Source organism: Podarcis vaucheri (genome assembly GCF_965113315.1).
Source record: "Podarcis vaucheri genome assembly, chromosome: 13".
Classification (NCBI taxonomy): domain Eukaryota; kingdom Metazoa; phylum Chordata; class Lepidosauria; order Squamata; family Lacertidae; genus Podarcis; species Podarcis vaucheri.
Window position 1 is genome coordinate 53,957,478 of NC_138751.1, and position 14,872 is coordinate 53,972,349.

A 14,872-nucleotide genomic window follows, 5' to 3' on the forward strand; every position below is an offset into this window, starting at 1 on the left:
CTTTCAATATGTGTGCATGTTTCAAAATGGCAATATGGGCCACAAAATGGTGTCTTTTAAATCTGCCAGAAATGTTGCCTGTTTTGGAAAAAAGGTATGTATTACAGCAAATAGAATGGCAGAGACTCTTTTCCCCAATCACAATTCACACTCCAAGTGTTGGCTGTCTCCTACCCTTTGCAGAATGACCATGATAAAGACTTGGGGAGATTTCTTGAGGGACCCTAGTTATGGGTGATTAAATCATTATGGACATAGTTAGCTGGGTGTGCGAAGGGTGTGCAGACCACATGGTGAGTTGCCTGCCTGGTGAAAAGGTTTTGGATGTTGCATGTTGTCTATGTAGCCTGGTGGGCAGTGCTGGGAATGTGCCAGTGGTGCCTATTTGGGGCAATAGAGAGCTATTTGCCACCAAATGTACACATTGGAGGTGTGCACTGTCATTCTTGCAATGATGGCCATGCCTGCAGACACACATTTGTCACATCACATTAGTTTTTTAGGCGCACAGTTAAATCACCTTAGAAGCATACCTAGCTATTAGATATATTTGTCATATATATGTACTAGTTTCTCAAGACCATTCACCTCCTTGTGAATTGGGAATCTATTTCTTGAAACTTTGGGGAGGAATTCGCTGCAGAGCGGATTTCTGACTGTTTTCCTGGGTGCATGAGCTGCGATCCCAATAGCCCTTCCGTTCTGTCAGGGAACTGACATCAGAGGAAAGGGAGTTGGTAGGGCTCCCAGAGACTGGGAGAAAGTCAGCAGCCAAAGCAGGGACCAGCAGGGGGAGCGAGGGGTCTCTGGAGGAGGATCTCAGTAATGCTGAGAGAGACGCAGCAGCCCAGGCAGGAAACAGCGGGGGAGAGAAAGGGGTGAGAGACACCTCGAGCGAAAATAGCGGGGAGGTGTCAGAAGCAACTGTAGGGAGACCCATTCTTCGCCGGAAGCTGCCACGTCGTGAGTCCAGGAGACGCGTTTCCGTTAAGGAACTTCTTTGCTGGAAACGTTTCCGCAGGCAGCCACTGTCAGACTCTACTAGTGACTAGAGCAGACATGTCTGAGGAGCTCTGTCACACACAGAGGTTTGTGGAGCCGCACAAACTCTGAGGGGGCACAATTTTAAGCACAAGCAGCTAATCATCCCCTGATACGTTCCAAGAAAGCAATTTCTCTACATGACATGATAAGGTGATGTCTGCCCTTAACAGCTGCAGTTTCCCAGCATTCTGGAGCTTGAGTGAACATGGGAAGCCTTTAAACGCAACATGTTAAACCAAAAGGGGTTTTGTGTGTGTGGCTACTTGAATGTAGTCCTTAGGTCTGGGGGTCATGAGTCTGGAGATAATTCTAGCTTACCTTGCACAGCTGGTGCAAGGATCATCCAGATGAAGTATGTGGAGTAATTTGCAAAAGGGATATAGAAATGCTATGCTCTATTGCATGACAGTGCTTTTGAATTATGGTGCTGGAGGAGACTCTTGAGAGTCCCATGGACTGCAAGAAGATCAAATCTATCCATTCTTAAGGAAATCAGCCCTGAGTGCTCACTGGAAGGACAGATCCTGAAGTTGAGGCTCCAATACTTCTGCCACCTCATGAGAAGACTCCCTGGAAAAGACCCTGATGTTGGGAAAGATGGAGGGCACAAGGAGAAGGGGACAACAGAGGATGAGATGGTTGGACAGTGTTCTCGAAGCTACCAGCATGAGTTTGACCAAACTGCAGGAGGCAGTGGAAGACAGGAGTGCCTGGCGTGCTCTGGTCCATGGGGTCACGAAGAGTCGGGCACGACTAAATGACTAAACAACAACAACATTGCATGACAGAGTCTGCATACTTCTGTGTGGCACCTCTAGTTAAAAGACTGAGAAGTCTAACTTATCTAATCAAGGCCACAAAGTCACAAAGTTCTTTTTCATATGGCCATCACAGCTTAACTCAATACGCACAATGTAGTCTTGTTCCATTTCACACATGCAACTTAGTACATGACAAGTACACTATATAACTTAGTTCTGCATCATATATATCGTTATGTAGGTGGTAGGAGATTTGCCTTCCTCAATTTGTTCTACTCTTTTCTGTACATTTTCCTGTACAACCCCCAGGTATGGTGCTTTGCTCTCGAAATATTTCTTGCAATGCGCGCTTGTATTTTTGCCATATTCATGCTGGAGAGCCACCATCCATCAGAGCAGACATTTACTGCCAAGCATCAGGCAACTTCAAATGTTCACATCCCTCCCCCACTCTCTGCAACACTTAGTCCTGGGCTGAATGTGTCTGCCAGGAAATGATATTCATAAACAAATTCCCTATGTTCAATGACTAAAGTAGTTTTGATTTCCTCTCTCTTTTCACCCGAGGAAGTTACTTTGCAGCACCAAATATTTTCACATGCACTGAAATGCGTAGATTACACATGTCTGCGTACGTTTGTTTTGGCAAGAAAAAAATGTGGCTTCCTCTATTTCCCTAAATACAGTCCTTTTTGTCACCATCACTTAGAAAACAAGGAACAAACTCATGCAGAAACCTCCAAAACCCACTGGACTTTAATTTGGATTCAGGATTAAAATTTATTTCCAACAATGTTTGATGCTTTTGTGTAAAGAAGGGAAATAACTTTCAATTAACTTATTTCATTTATATCCTGCCTCTTTCTTTTTAAAACCAAAGGTGAGTTCCCAGGCACTTTTATCTTTTTTTAAAAATTAATTTTATTAGAATTTTAAAAGAGAGCTACAGAGGACATTATCCAGTATCTTTTTTATCCAAACTAAAGCGTTAATCTGGAAAAAACAACCAACACAGATCCAGAGGAAGAGAGAGAGAAGAAGAAGAAGAAAATAAAATAAAGAGAAAGAGGTAGAGATTGAGAGATAGAAAAAGGATTAAAAGGAAAAAAATAAAGTTAAAAAACTAAAGAACTTTAGACTCTTTGCCTGTCATCTATATACAAACATTATTCAACACATCCACTCCAACACCCTGCAAGACTACTTTCTATAGACCAACATTATCTTCAGCCTTCAAACCCAAATGTCATTACAGTGGTACCTCGGGTTACATACGCTTCAGGTTACAGACTCCACTAACCCAGAAATAGTACCTCGGGTTAAGAACTTTGCTTCAGGATGAGAACAGAAATCGTGCTCCAGTGGTGCAGCGGCAGCAGGAGGCCCCATTAGCTAAAGTGGTGCTTCAGGTTAAGAACAGTTTCAGGTTAAGAATGGCCTTCAGAACGAATCAGGTACTTAACCCGAGGTACCACTGTACTTCATTTTCTTTTCCACACAAGAAGTCTATAACAGGTTTCCAATCTTAACCATGACATGTGAATTTTGCCATCTCAGCCAACTCCAAACCATTCCTCCATTGGCTAAGACCAAGTGTAGCAGCCAGACAGTCTCTTATCCAAGCACTGACTAGACCAAGAACTGCTCAGCTTCAGAAAAGCTTTTGCATCCTATGGCTTCAGACCAAGTCCTGGCACTGATAGATTCAACAGTGCACTGAGATCCAATGTAATGTTGGCATGAAAAGTGGGAGATTTGGCACTGTTCTGCAAGCTATTATTATTACACAAATGCAACAATAAAAAAACCTGAATACAACAGGTAAACGATCCACAACACTTTTGCCCGTGTTAAGACACCCTTTGGATTTGGTTGCAAAAACAGGGTCCCTGCTCATGGAATGGCTGCTGTGCCAGGGGGCTGCCACAACCAGGTCATACCCCCTATGTTAGATTTCATTCATCGTTATTTGCTAAGTTCTCCTAGGACGTGAGTGTGTAAATTAATGAAACTTCATTCATAAATGAGTATTACTATACTGATACACCCTAGATGCTCATGCATCCCTGTCAATTTGCAAGCACTGTTAAATTAGGCACAGGCTTAGCAGCATGCTTCTTTAATACAATGCAAGATTCAACAGCAGCATCCCTGTTGAATCTAAGGCCTGGCAATCTAAGGCCCGGGGGCCGGATGCGGCCCAATTGCCTTCTAAATCCGGCCCGCGCATGGTCCGGGAACCAGCGTGTTTTTACATGAATAGAATGTGTCCTTTTATTTAAAACACATCTCTGGGTTATTTGTGGGGCATAGGAATTTGTTCATTTTTTTTTTCTTTTCAAAATATAGTCCGGCCCCCCACAAGGTCTGAGGGATAGTGGACCGGCCCACTGAAAAAGCTTGCTGACCCCTGTCTAGGAGTTTGAAGGCCAATTCACAGTTCAGTTTTTGGGACTCTGGTATAAACAGCACACCTGGATTTAAATGGCAAAACACACAGGTAACATTCATTAATTGTGAATGGTGCATGTACATTATAAGTTGGATTTTGGAGAAAAGTATGTTCCTGCCAACACTTTTGTTGGTGAAAATCCCACTTTTTAACTATACGTGCCATTCACAATTGATGTGTATTCTTCCATTTCAACTTAGGCACTTTTTGGATGCAAGTTCATGATGTTATCTCTTAATGGTTTAACTTCTCCTAATGACCATTTACTTCAGTTCTTTCCAAACCTACAGATGACAACTGATGGAAGGAAACCTCTGAAAGTCACCACAGAGCTCTTAGGTTTTTCAAAATCCTTTCTTTGTTCTTGAGAAGGCAGTTTATATTACCTTGTCTGGAACAGTCTGAGAAACCCTTACAAGGGATTCAAAAACTTTTGTGTCTTCTGCTTCTCATGCAATATTATCTGCTTTCAGAAAAGTGCAGGTCTTCTAAAATCTCAGTATGGCCTGCACGCCTGACATGCCTGGTGGACTTTGGTTTATTTGCAGAACATTTCTATGCTGCCAAATTACAAAGCTGCACAGAACAGTATGTTCAGGTTCTGATCATCTTGTCAGCTCTGAATGAAGGGCTTGACGGGGACTGTATGTGGAGGTCAAGCACTTGTATCTTGATCTCTGCCAGATGGTACTTTATGGTCTTATTCCCAAGAGAGGTACCAAAGAGAGGTTTGATAAAACACCTGACAGCTGCTCCATAAACTACGGTAACTACCATAAGAAACTGTACTATTGTAAAATTCATAATACATTTCTGGCATTAGGGGGCAGGGGAAACTAAAAAGGTTTTCTTATACGCATAGTGAATTCAAGGCTGTGACTTAGATCCTTTTGCCAACAGACAAGACCAAGCCTTAAACCTTTTCTGCATGAAAGTAAATATATCTAAGAGAGGACAAACTTTTGTCTTTGCTACCGCCTTTTGCTTTTGAGTGGACATGCTATTGCCTCGGTACAGGTACACTAAAATCCCTTCTAAAAAAATCTCAGAGGAAAAAACAGTCGCATGCAAACCAACGAAGGCCAAACACAGCTTCAAAATGAACCAGGAAGTCTCAATTTTTGTTGTATGGAGAAAGGAGCTCCTGGGTTATGTTGGTGCTGTTTTGGGTTCTTCTCCAATATGTGTATAACTCGGAATTCATGCCTAGCACTCATCGCTGCTGTTTTTCTAGAAAAAGAGGTGCCAAAACTCACAGTGAACTTGTTAGTGACCGAGAGGTGCCAGAACTGAGTTCTGGTGAGTTCCCACTGAAAAAATGTCCTGGCACTTGTCAATCAGAGCTAAGACTTCACTTATTGGCTAAAACACTGAAAAGTGCTCATACCTCACAGAGCATTTGCTTCAAATGGTGTCTGCCCATTTTGTTGCACAGCTTTCATTCTTAAAAAGCTAGATGCTTGCTTATTTTCTGAATGAATGCTCAGAGCCTTTTATAGGTTCTGGGCCTCTTACAGCTGAACCTCTGCATTCCCTCTCCTGCTCCTACTCACATGAGGAAGAAACATCTTTGATAAGCTGAAGAAGAAAAAACAGCATAAAGAATTATCAGAGGAAGGGCTCGAATGAGTTGGAAAATATTAAATTTAATATTTGCAACCGTATAAATTGCCACTGGTGGTGCAACAATGACGATGTACCTCAGGATAGGCAGAATTATGTGTATTATTATGGATTAGACCTACAGAAAGAAGACATCCATCCTAGAGAATTTAATGGTGTTTTAACCAGAACGTATCCTGAGCTTACACTCAGAAATCACTTCACAGTCGACAGGAGACAGAGAGGAGATATGAGAGCCATCTTTAAATATCTAAAGGGCTGTCACATGGAGGAAGCTTGTTTTCTTCTGCTGTGGAGGGTAGGACCCAGACCAATGGCTTCAAGCTACAAGAAGGGAGATTCCGACTAAACATCAGGAAGAACTTTCTGACAGTAAGAGCTGTTTGACAGTGGAATGGACTTCCTCAGAAGGTTGTGGTCTCTCCTTCCTTGGAGGTTTTTAAGCAGAGGTTGGAGGGACATCTGCCATGGATGCTTTAGTTGAGATTCCAGCATTGCTGGGGGTTGGACTAGATCAGGCATAGGCAAACTCGGCCCTCCAGATGTTTTGGGACTACAACTCCCATCATCCCTAGCTAAGAGGACCAGTGGTCAGGGATGATCAAAATTGTAGTCTCAACACATCTGGAGGGCCGAGTTTGCCTATGTCTGGACTAGATGATCCTTGAGGTCCTTTACAACTCTATAATGTTATGACCACATGCTTAGCAGGAGAACGCTGATGGATGTAAGCCTTGGTTTTACATATTTTGCTTTTTTGTTCTGCTGTAACTTTTGACTTTGGATCAATGTTGTGAACACTTCATTGTAGGGAACACTTTCCAGTGGAAATATTTTGTCAGCAAAAAGGATGGGCGGGTTAAGATTAGTTATCTCCTTGACACCTAAATCAGAAAACACGATCAGGAGACTTGCGTTTGTTTTTGCTTTCCTTCAGATAGGAAGGGAAGTTTCCTTTGATTGCAAGGTCTTGTGTGACATATCATCTTAACCTTTCTCGCGTAACACATTTCCTTTGTTCCCTCCACGCTAAATGGCATCTCTCGTACATCTAATACTCTCCTGTGAGTAAGAATAGGGTTTTTTCTCCTTTTTGAGGCAGGATGCTGTGAATCAGTTTCTCCCATTTGGAGCAAGCGATTTCCTTCTGCAAAGTTTTCCAGTCTAGCTCCCAGTTATTTTAAGCTCCTTCAGGATAGGAAGCCTAAGTCAGTTTCCATTGAAGAAGCAACATTGATGGTGCTGTAAAAATAATAATATGAACTGACATCTTGCAGTCAGTTGCAAAATGGGACTTACTTCTTACTTGCTAATATACATAACGGAGGGCCCAGTGAGGCCATTGAGGAGAGGTTCACTAAGGAATTTGTTGCAGAGTAACACTGTACTCTAAACCATTTGAAACTACTCCTAACTGTAATTCATTTGCTTTTATTCATTTATATACAAAATTCCAGCCTATGTTCTACTCAGGGCAGCTAACAAATAAAACCAACCATAATATTATTTATTTATTTTTACTATAAAATGGTAAAAACACAGATAAGTTTCAGGTGCCAAAGCAGCGTCAGATTTTTGCCATATGGTGAAACACCATAAAAGAAGGGACACTGTCCAATTCTCTTGGGCCAAAGAATTTCACAGTTTAGGTACTGCCACATAGAAGGCCCTTTCTCTAGTCTCTACCATAGCTGGAATATGGAGAAGAGCCCTTCTGCCAGATCTTACGATATAGGCAGAGCGCTATAGAAAGAGGTGGTCCCGAAGGGCTGGTGCCGAAATTTAAAGCCCTAAACAGCCTTGGCCTTGTATACCTGGAGCGTCTCCACCACCATCATTCAGCCTGGACACTGAGAACCAGCACTGAGGGCCTTCTGGCAGTTCCCTCAATTGCGAGGCTACAGAGAACCAAGCAGAGGGCCTTCTTGGTGGTGGTGCCCACCCTGTGGAATGCTCTCCTATCAGATGTCAAGGAGATGAGTAACTATATAACCTTTAGAAGACATCTGAAGGCAGCGCTGTATAGGGAAACTTTTTAACGTGTAATGTTTTATTATGTTTTTATGTTAGAAGCTGCCCAGAGTGGATGGGGCAATCCAGTCAGATGGGTGGAGTACTACTACTACTACTAATAAATAAATAATAACATAACAATACAGTAGCTTGAACCTAAGGCAATTAAGGCTTTAAAGGTCATCACAACTACTTTGAGCTGTGCCTGGAAACAAGTCCATAAGCAGCGCAGCCCTTGAAGGGCAGGTGTAATATGACTTTGTACAACAAAAACTGAGAAGTATAGTTTTTGTAAGAATGCTGAGACAGCTTTGCTAGCGATCCCTAGCTATCCTCTTCACAAAACTACCATCTCACTTTTGCTTGGTTGACAATCAGAGAGACCTGGTTTGAACAAAGACATTGGATTCTTATCTCATTATACATGACTAAGCCATTTTTCACCTTCTCACCCCTTGCCTTTTCCTGGAAGACCTACTGCAGTCGTTAAGAGTCGTCAACAGGCTCATCTCAGCTATCTGCCAATCTCCCATTCCCACCACCCCTCCCTACCTTCTCACTATATAGAAGGATCTGGCAACTTCTGTTTCGGTGTATCTGGAGAAGTGTGCATGCACACGAAAGCTCATACCAAGAACTAACTTAGTTGGTCTTTAAGGTGCTACTGGAAGGAATTTTTTTAGGATTGAAGCTTGTTCATATCTGTAGCCTAGACATGCTTGTTTTACTATATCTGTAGCCTAGACATGAGTTGTTTTACTATAAGCTGCCCTGAGACTCATGCTTGAAGAACTGCCGATAAATAATATAAATAATATATATCACATCGATAAATCAAATCAAATAAATGAATATAAATCATAGAATCAAAGAATTGTAGAGTTGGAAGGGACCACAGGAGCCATTTAGCCTCAGCTTTCTATTTTGTAAAGAAAACTCATGTTTATCCATGTATAAAAGACACTCACGCATAATAGAACCAAATTCATTGTCACAAAGGAAAGACAAGTCACAAGTGACAGCTGAAATTTACTGCATGTATATTAATTCATATAGAAGATGCTCCCTCTGCCAGTTGGGACTCTTCTGGTTTTGTCAAGAAACAGAATGTGTTTCTTTATTTAATCTAAAAAAGACAGCCTTAGCACAGTGGCTCATAGAATCCTATCCTCTCTAATTAATAGAAGAGAGAAGAGAAAGAAAGGAAAAACTCACTTCCAAAGAAGTTCAATGGGACTATATTAATGCCAAAGCATTACACTTTTATTTTATGTTTCAAGAAAAATCAGATCTTTACAGCACAGGTGGACAACCTGTGGCCCAGCGACCACATGGCTCCCAATCTCATTGTATGCAGCCCCTCTGCTTCCTGAAACTGCTTTATTTTTCCATGCCACCAGAGTTCCTTCCTTCCTTCTTCCCTTCCTCTATGTATCCCTCCTAATTTTTCTCACATTTAAAAGTGTTTTTCCTCTTTCTATGGCTGGAATGTAGCCTGCTGTATAAATGTAAGTTTCACATCTGTTGCCCAACCCACTGCTTGCCATTGGCTTTGCCCATGAGGAAATACAGTCCTGGAGCAGCAGATGTTTTCCCAAACATCCATGCAAACCTTGGCTTTACTGCACTTTGCAGATATTGTGTCTTTTTACAAACTGAAGGACTGGAGGAGCTCCTGCTGCTCCTTATGAAGATATTACGACTCATTGAAGGCTCAAATTATTGTTAGCATAAGGTGATGGACCATATGGAACTGGCAGAAATGACTGGCAAAACCCGAGAACAGGGAAAAGAAATGGTGGAGGAAGATTGGAAGAAATTTAAAGACTATCTGCAGAAATACTGTAAAATTAATGATTGTTAAAATGATGTTGGACTGAAAAGAAGTGGTTTTGGTAATAAGGTTAATAAGAATAGGTAAATATAGATAGCTATACGGATGAAAATATATAGTTATAATAGGTTAAGATACAGAGTAAAGATAAATGAAAGAGGGTAAGGATTTGCTGGAAAGACTTTGTAAATGGGAATACAAAAGGGGAGGTGTGAGGAGGTCAAGGAAATAAGCAAATGAGCTTAAAGATACTGAAAAATGGATTTATTCTTTTTTAAAATATTTTTTTCTTTCTTCTTTTTTCTTTTTCTTTTTTCTACTTAGTTTTCTCTATGTGTAATTTTTTGCAAAATCTCAATAAATATTTTATAAAAACAAAAACAAATTATTAGCATATTTTAACCATAATGTATTTTAAAATTATGGTATGTCCATTGTATTTTAAAACATAATGCTACTGCACACGTAAAAGACTATAGTGTAAACATAACTTGTATATGTACTGAGAAACCAAATATATTGTGCGATATTGACTCTACTGTGGTGGTCTGGAAAGCCATTGCCCTTCCCAGGGAAATGGAGTTGCAGGCTGGAGATGAGTCCGCCCCATGCGTGGGGGTGTGGCTAGCCCCCGTGTCATAGGGAGTCCCCTCCGTGTCACGCTCCCAGGCTGACCAATCTGAGTGGAAGGGGGTGTGGCATGCTCTATTTAGGCAGCCCACGGACAGAAACTTGCCCCTTTTTCTGGTTCCTGCTCACGCAGTTATCCCTCGCTCCCTCCCGCTCTAAGATTAGGCTCTTATCCTTTGACCTTGCTATGGACCTCGGTTGGTCGTCTGTCGAAGGAGTCTGGTAGGAATGTTTTCCACTTGGCAAACAGGCACCAGCCATTGGGTTTTTAGCCTACCTCAAAGCAAATCATCACAACTTTGTAAGGTTTGGTGGTTAGGCATTGGAGTATTAGGTTGGAAGGGAGGTGAGGTAGTGGCCATCACCTACCCCTCCTAATTCAAGGGTATTCCGTTAAAGGAATCCGGGAGACGTGAACCTGTCCGAAGCCCAGGCAGGCTAGGGCCATGGCATGGCCCCCTATCGGTGACCCTGGGGGAGCTCAAATTGGTTTGCATTGACGGGGCTCCCCCTACTGGTGACTTCTGAAACTTCCTGCAAGTGGGCAGGAGTCAGATATAGGCGATTCAGTTCCAATGCCTAAGCCAATACCACTCACATTCTGTAACCAATAAAGTTGTGTCCTTTTTTAGCCCATTAACCTAAAATACCGGTGTCAAGTGTCTTCATTCCAACAAAGGGGAGGGTTTGGGGCTTTGCCACGCAACTGAACCTACAGTATCTCCGAGGTATGCCTGAATACACCTGTTAACTAAAGATATATTTCTCTGTTAGCAGTTAACCAGCGGGATGGCTGGATTGGCTCCATCAATTCACCTGTGCAACTCCCGACCCCACTCCAGTCTTATCCAGGTAAGCTGCAGCAACACTGAGCCAGGAGGGCAGTTCTGCAGCTCAACTCCACCCGACAGACTACCTCTGGTTATACGTGAAATGCATTAAGAGCTTGGAATAGGTCTTCAAATAAATAGTTTTAACTTTCTTTGATAACTGAGCTTATTTCAAAGTAAATGTGTGCATACTACTGCAGCCTCAGTCATGCCTAACTTTAGGAAGATTAAGGGTCAAGATAAAGAGTTTCCTGATATGTGTACCTACCCTGTCACAGAATATGTTCAAAGCTTTATGAAGCCTATCATATATATATATTTAAATTTCTATTTTGTATTTTTTTTCTTGGCTCTTAAGAAAATTACTTCCACTGAGAAAGAATTTCTGTCTCTCCCTTTTTAAAATGTATTTTCCTTTTCCTATTAAAAAAAATAATCCTGGAGTCTCTCTGAAAATAAACATGTTCTCCCATTGCAGGATATTCCTGTTAGTAACAGTTGCACACAAATAAATGTCTGTAAACAAACATCTTATCTTTTTATGGAAGGAAATCAATTAATAAGGAATTGACGTTCTTCCTTGGGGATGGAATGCAAGTTCATCCCCATAAACTAAAGAAATAAATGAACACGCTGGCATTTTCACAGACTGGATAACCTACACACCTTTAAGTTTTGTCTGTTGGTGTTTCCAAACAAACAGTACCCCTGTTGCTTCCTTCCTGTATAATGCTGCCATTTCTTCCTTTCCCCCTGAGAGTTGATTTCCATGTTATGAGTTTCATTCAAGAGAGTTAGTCCTGTTGATGTGGAGTAAATTTATTCTGGTGTCTACATTAAGACAAACAGGTAGGCCAAACCAGATTCTGTGACTTAACTATACTGTACCTAAATATAAGCACATCCAGCAATGTTTTTGTCACAGAAGGAGCTTGCAAGTATACTGTCATAACTAAAAGCAAGGCAAATGTAGCTCCTGGTAGATGGGGTGTGTAGAAAAAGACTTTGGCCTGTTTCTGGTTGTTGTTTTCAGTCATAAGGAGTCTATAGCATTTAGCCTGACCTGTTGCATCCAGGCCTCAGCAATGCAAACTATTACAAAGAGAAAAGCTACTAAACTTCCTTTTCATAACTACATGTTCAGCTTTCATAACAATTCAGAGTTCCAGAAATACACAAAACATCACAAAATCAGGCTAAAGGTATTGATCTAAAATATTTTCGAACTTTCCTCATGGGCCAACGTGGCTACTTTTGCTTTTTATAGAATCACACTGTTGTCAATTGCCCACTCAGAATACCACCTCCTGTGTCTAATGAAATGGGTGTAGTTCTTTGATATTTTTGCTACAAAAATCTAATATGGGTACCCCTTTGGAATTCTGACTAGTACAAACTATTTTTGGAACAGAATTTACTTATCAGACACAATATTATAAAAACACTATACAGTGGTGCCCCGCAAGATGAATGCCTCGCAAGATGGAAAACTCGCTAGACGAAAGAGTTTTCCGTTTTGGAGGTGCTTTGCAAAACGAATTTCCTATGGGCTTGCTTCGCAAGACGACAATGTCTTGCAAGTTCCTGCTGGTTTTTTCCCTCCCCCCCCCCTTTTCTAAGCCGCTAAGCCGTTTATCAGCTGATCCGATCAGCAGATAAGCCGCTAAAAGCCTCTAATAGCGCTAATCCGCTAATCCTTCAATGGGCTTGCTTCGCAAGATGAAAAAACCGCTAGACGAAGAGAATCACAGAATGGATTCTTTTCGTCTTGCGAGGCACCACTGTACTTACGACTAGCTTTGATCATGCAAAAGTGCTCTGAAATTAACTTTATTTACGTCATCTCCCTAAGGACACTGTAATTTAGGGGCATTTTAGAGTACCTAAAATCTTTAACATGAAAGCAATGTCCTAAATTTTAGGAAGGCATGAGAAACTGGTACCCAGATCTAATAAGAAAGAAACCTTACTTTTTTGGGTCTGGAACGTAAGAAACGCCTTCATGACATGATCTACTTGGTGGCGGTCCTCCATTTGAGGAATGCCCTCCCTAGCGAGATGCATAAGACTCCCTCACTGTTGACTTTCAGGAGAATTTTTAAAACACTCCTGGCATTTGATGGCATTCCTGTTTACCTAAGCATTTGATGGTTGACAGTTCTGTTCCCGGCAACCCTGAATTTAACAGTAAAGGTAAAGGTAAAGGGACCCCTGACCATTAGGTCCAGTCGTGGCCAACTCTGGGGTTGCGGCACTCATCTCGCTTTATTGGCCAAGGAAGCCAGTGTACAGCTTCCGGGTCATGTGGCCAGCATGACTCAGCCACTTCTGGCGAACCAGAGCAGCGCACAGAATGACCGCTCCCAGCTTAAAACGGGGGGCGCCCTTTGCGTGGACGCGTGCAGCCCCTAGATCTGGGGTGGCCCCAACAGCATAGGCTTGGCTTTGCCTTCCCTCAGGTGTGATACCTGGAGGTCTCCGCCTACCTACCACGCTTGCATTGGCGTGGCAACATCAAACCCATTAGACTCAATTACACTGTGGAAAAAATCAATAGGGCAGTGCGTTCTGCAACCACTCGCATGGGAGGTCGGGTCGTGAAACACCCCAACATTAAAGTTTACATGCAGGAGCTATTTCGGCCAGATGGCGTGCACCTGTCGGACCTTGGTAACGAGCGTTGGCTAAGCGACATCAGGCATGGCCTGATGGACTGGTTGGAGGATGGCAAAGGCGTTTTTCAGATGCAGGTAGTCTTGGCGGCGAGACCGCAATCTTTGCGGACTCGGGTGGCGGTATCAGGCCTTGGGCGGAATCCTTTTGTCCATCTTCCTCTTTGCGGCGGCGATACCAGGGTTCCCCGTTAAAGGGGTTTTCTGAAGGGAGGTTTGGCCGTACACCGAAAGGTCGTCATTGCTCTCTCCTGCGGCGGCGTTACGGGGGCAGCCATCTCTGCTTGAACATATGTTCTCCAGAGCCGGCCCATCCCCCCCACACACACTGGATAACCCTGATGCTCCCTAGGTCCCCGGCTGGGGACCGGGGAGGGAGAACGCCCAATGCCTGAGCCAAGGTCTACCCACTTTTGAAATTTAATATAGTTGTGGCCAATTTAATCCCATCGCACGTTGTCTTGAGTCGTTATTCCACATGACGGGAGGACCATGCAGGATCTGGGGACTCCGCCTGTCCACGCAAACGCCGTTTACCTTCTACTTGCACTTCATGCTTTCAAACTGCTAGGTGGGCAGGAGCAGGGACCAAGCAATGGGAGCTCACACCGTTGCGGGGATTCGAACCGCCGACCTTCTGATCGGTGTAGGTGACTGCTTTTAAGAGTTTTAATGTTTTTAGAAAGTTGTTTTAACCTGTTTTTAGAAGGTTGCTTTTAACTATTTTAGCCATTTTTATTGAATTGTTTTAGAGTATGGACATGTTTGCCGCCCAGGGCTCTTCTGGAGGAAGAGGCAGGATATAAATTTAATCCAAGGATCTAACTCAACAATAAAAGGAGCTGCTACCACTCTGCATCTCCTTCACCACCTATAGTGTTTTCATGTAGCCTAGGAATGTGTGTGTCACAGGAAAAGCATGGGAGACACACACACACACACCATAAAAGATCACAAGGTTCATTCAGATCTTCCTTTTCCTCTCAGAACCAGCTACTCAAAAATACGGAAAC

The 14,872-nt window shown here is 42.6% G+C and overlaps 1 protein-coding gene across 8 annotated transcripts in view; it reads right to left on the reverse strand.

Annotated features, from left to right (window-relative positions):
• Positions 1-14,872, reverse strand: part of COBL (cordon-bleu WH2 repeat protein) — a 206,859-nt gene that overhangs the window by 135,259 nt on the left and 56,728 nt on the right. The gene's annotated exons all lie outside the window — the stretch shown is intronic.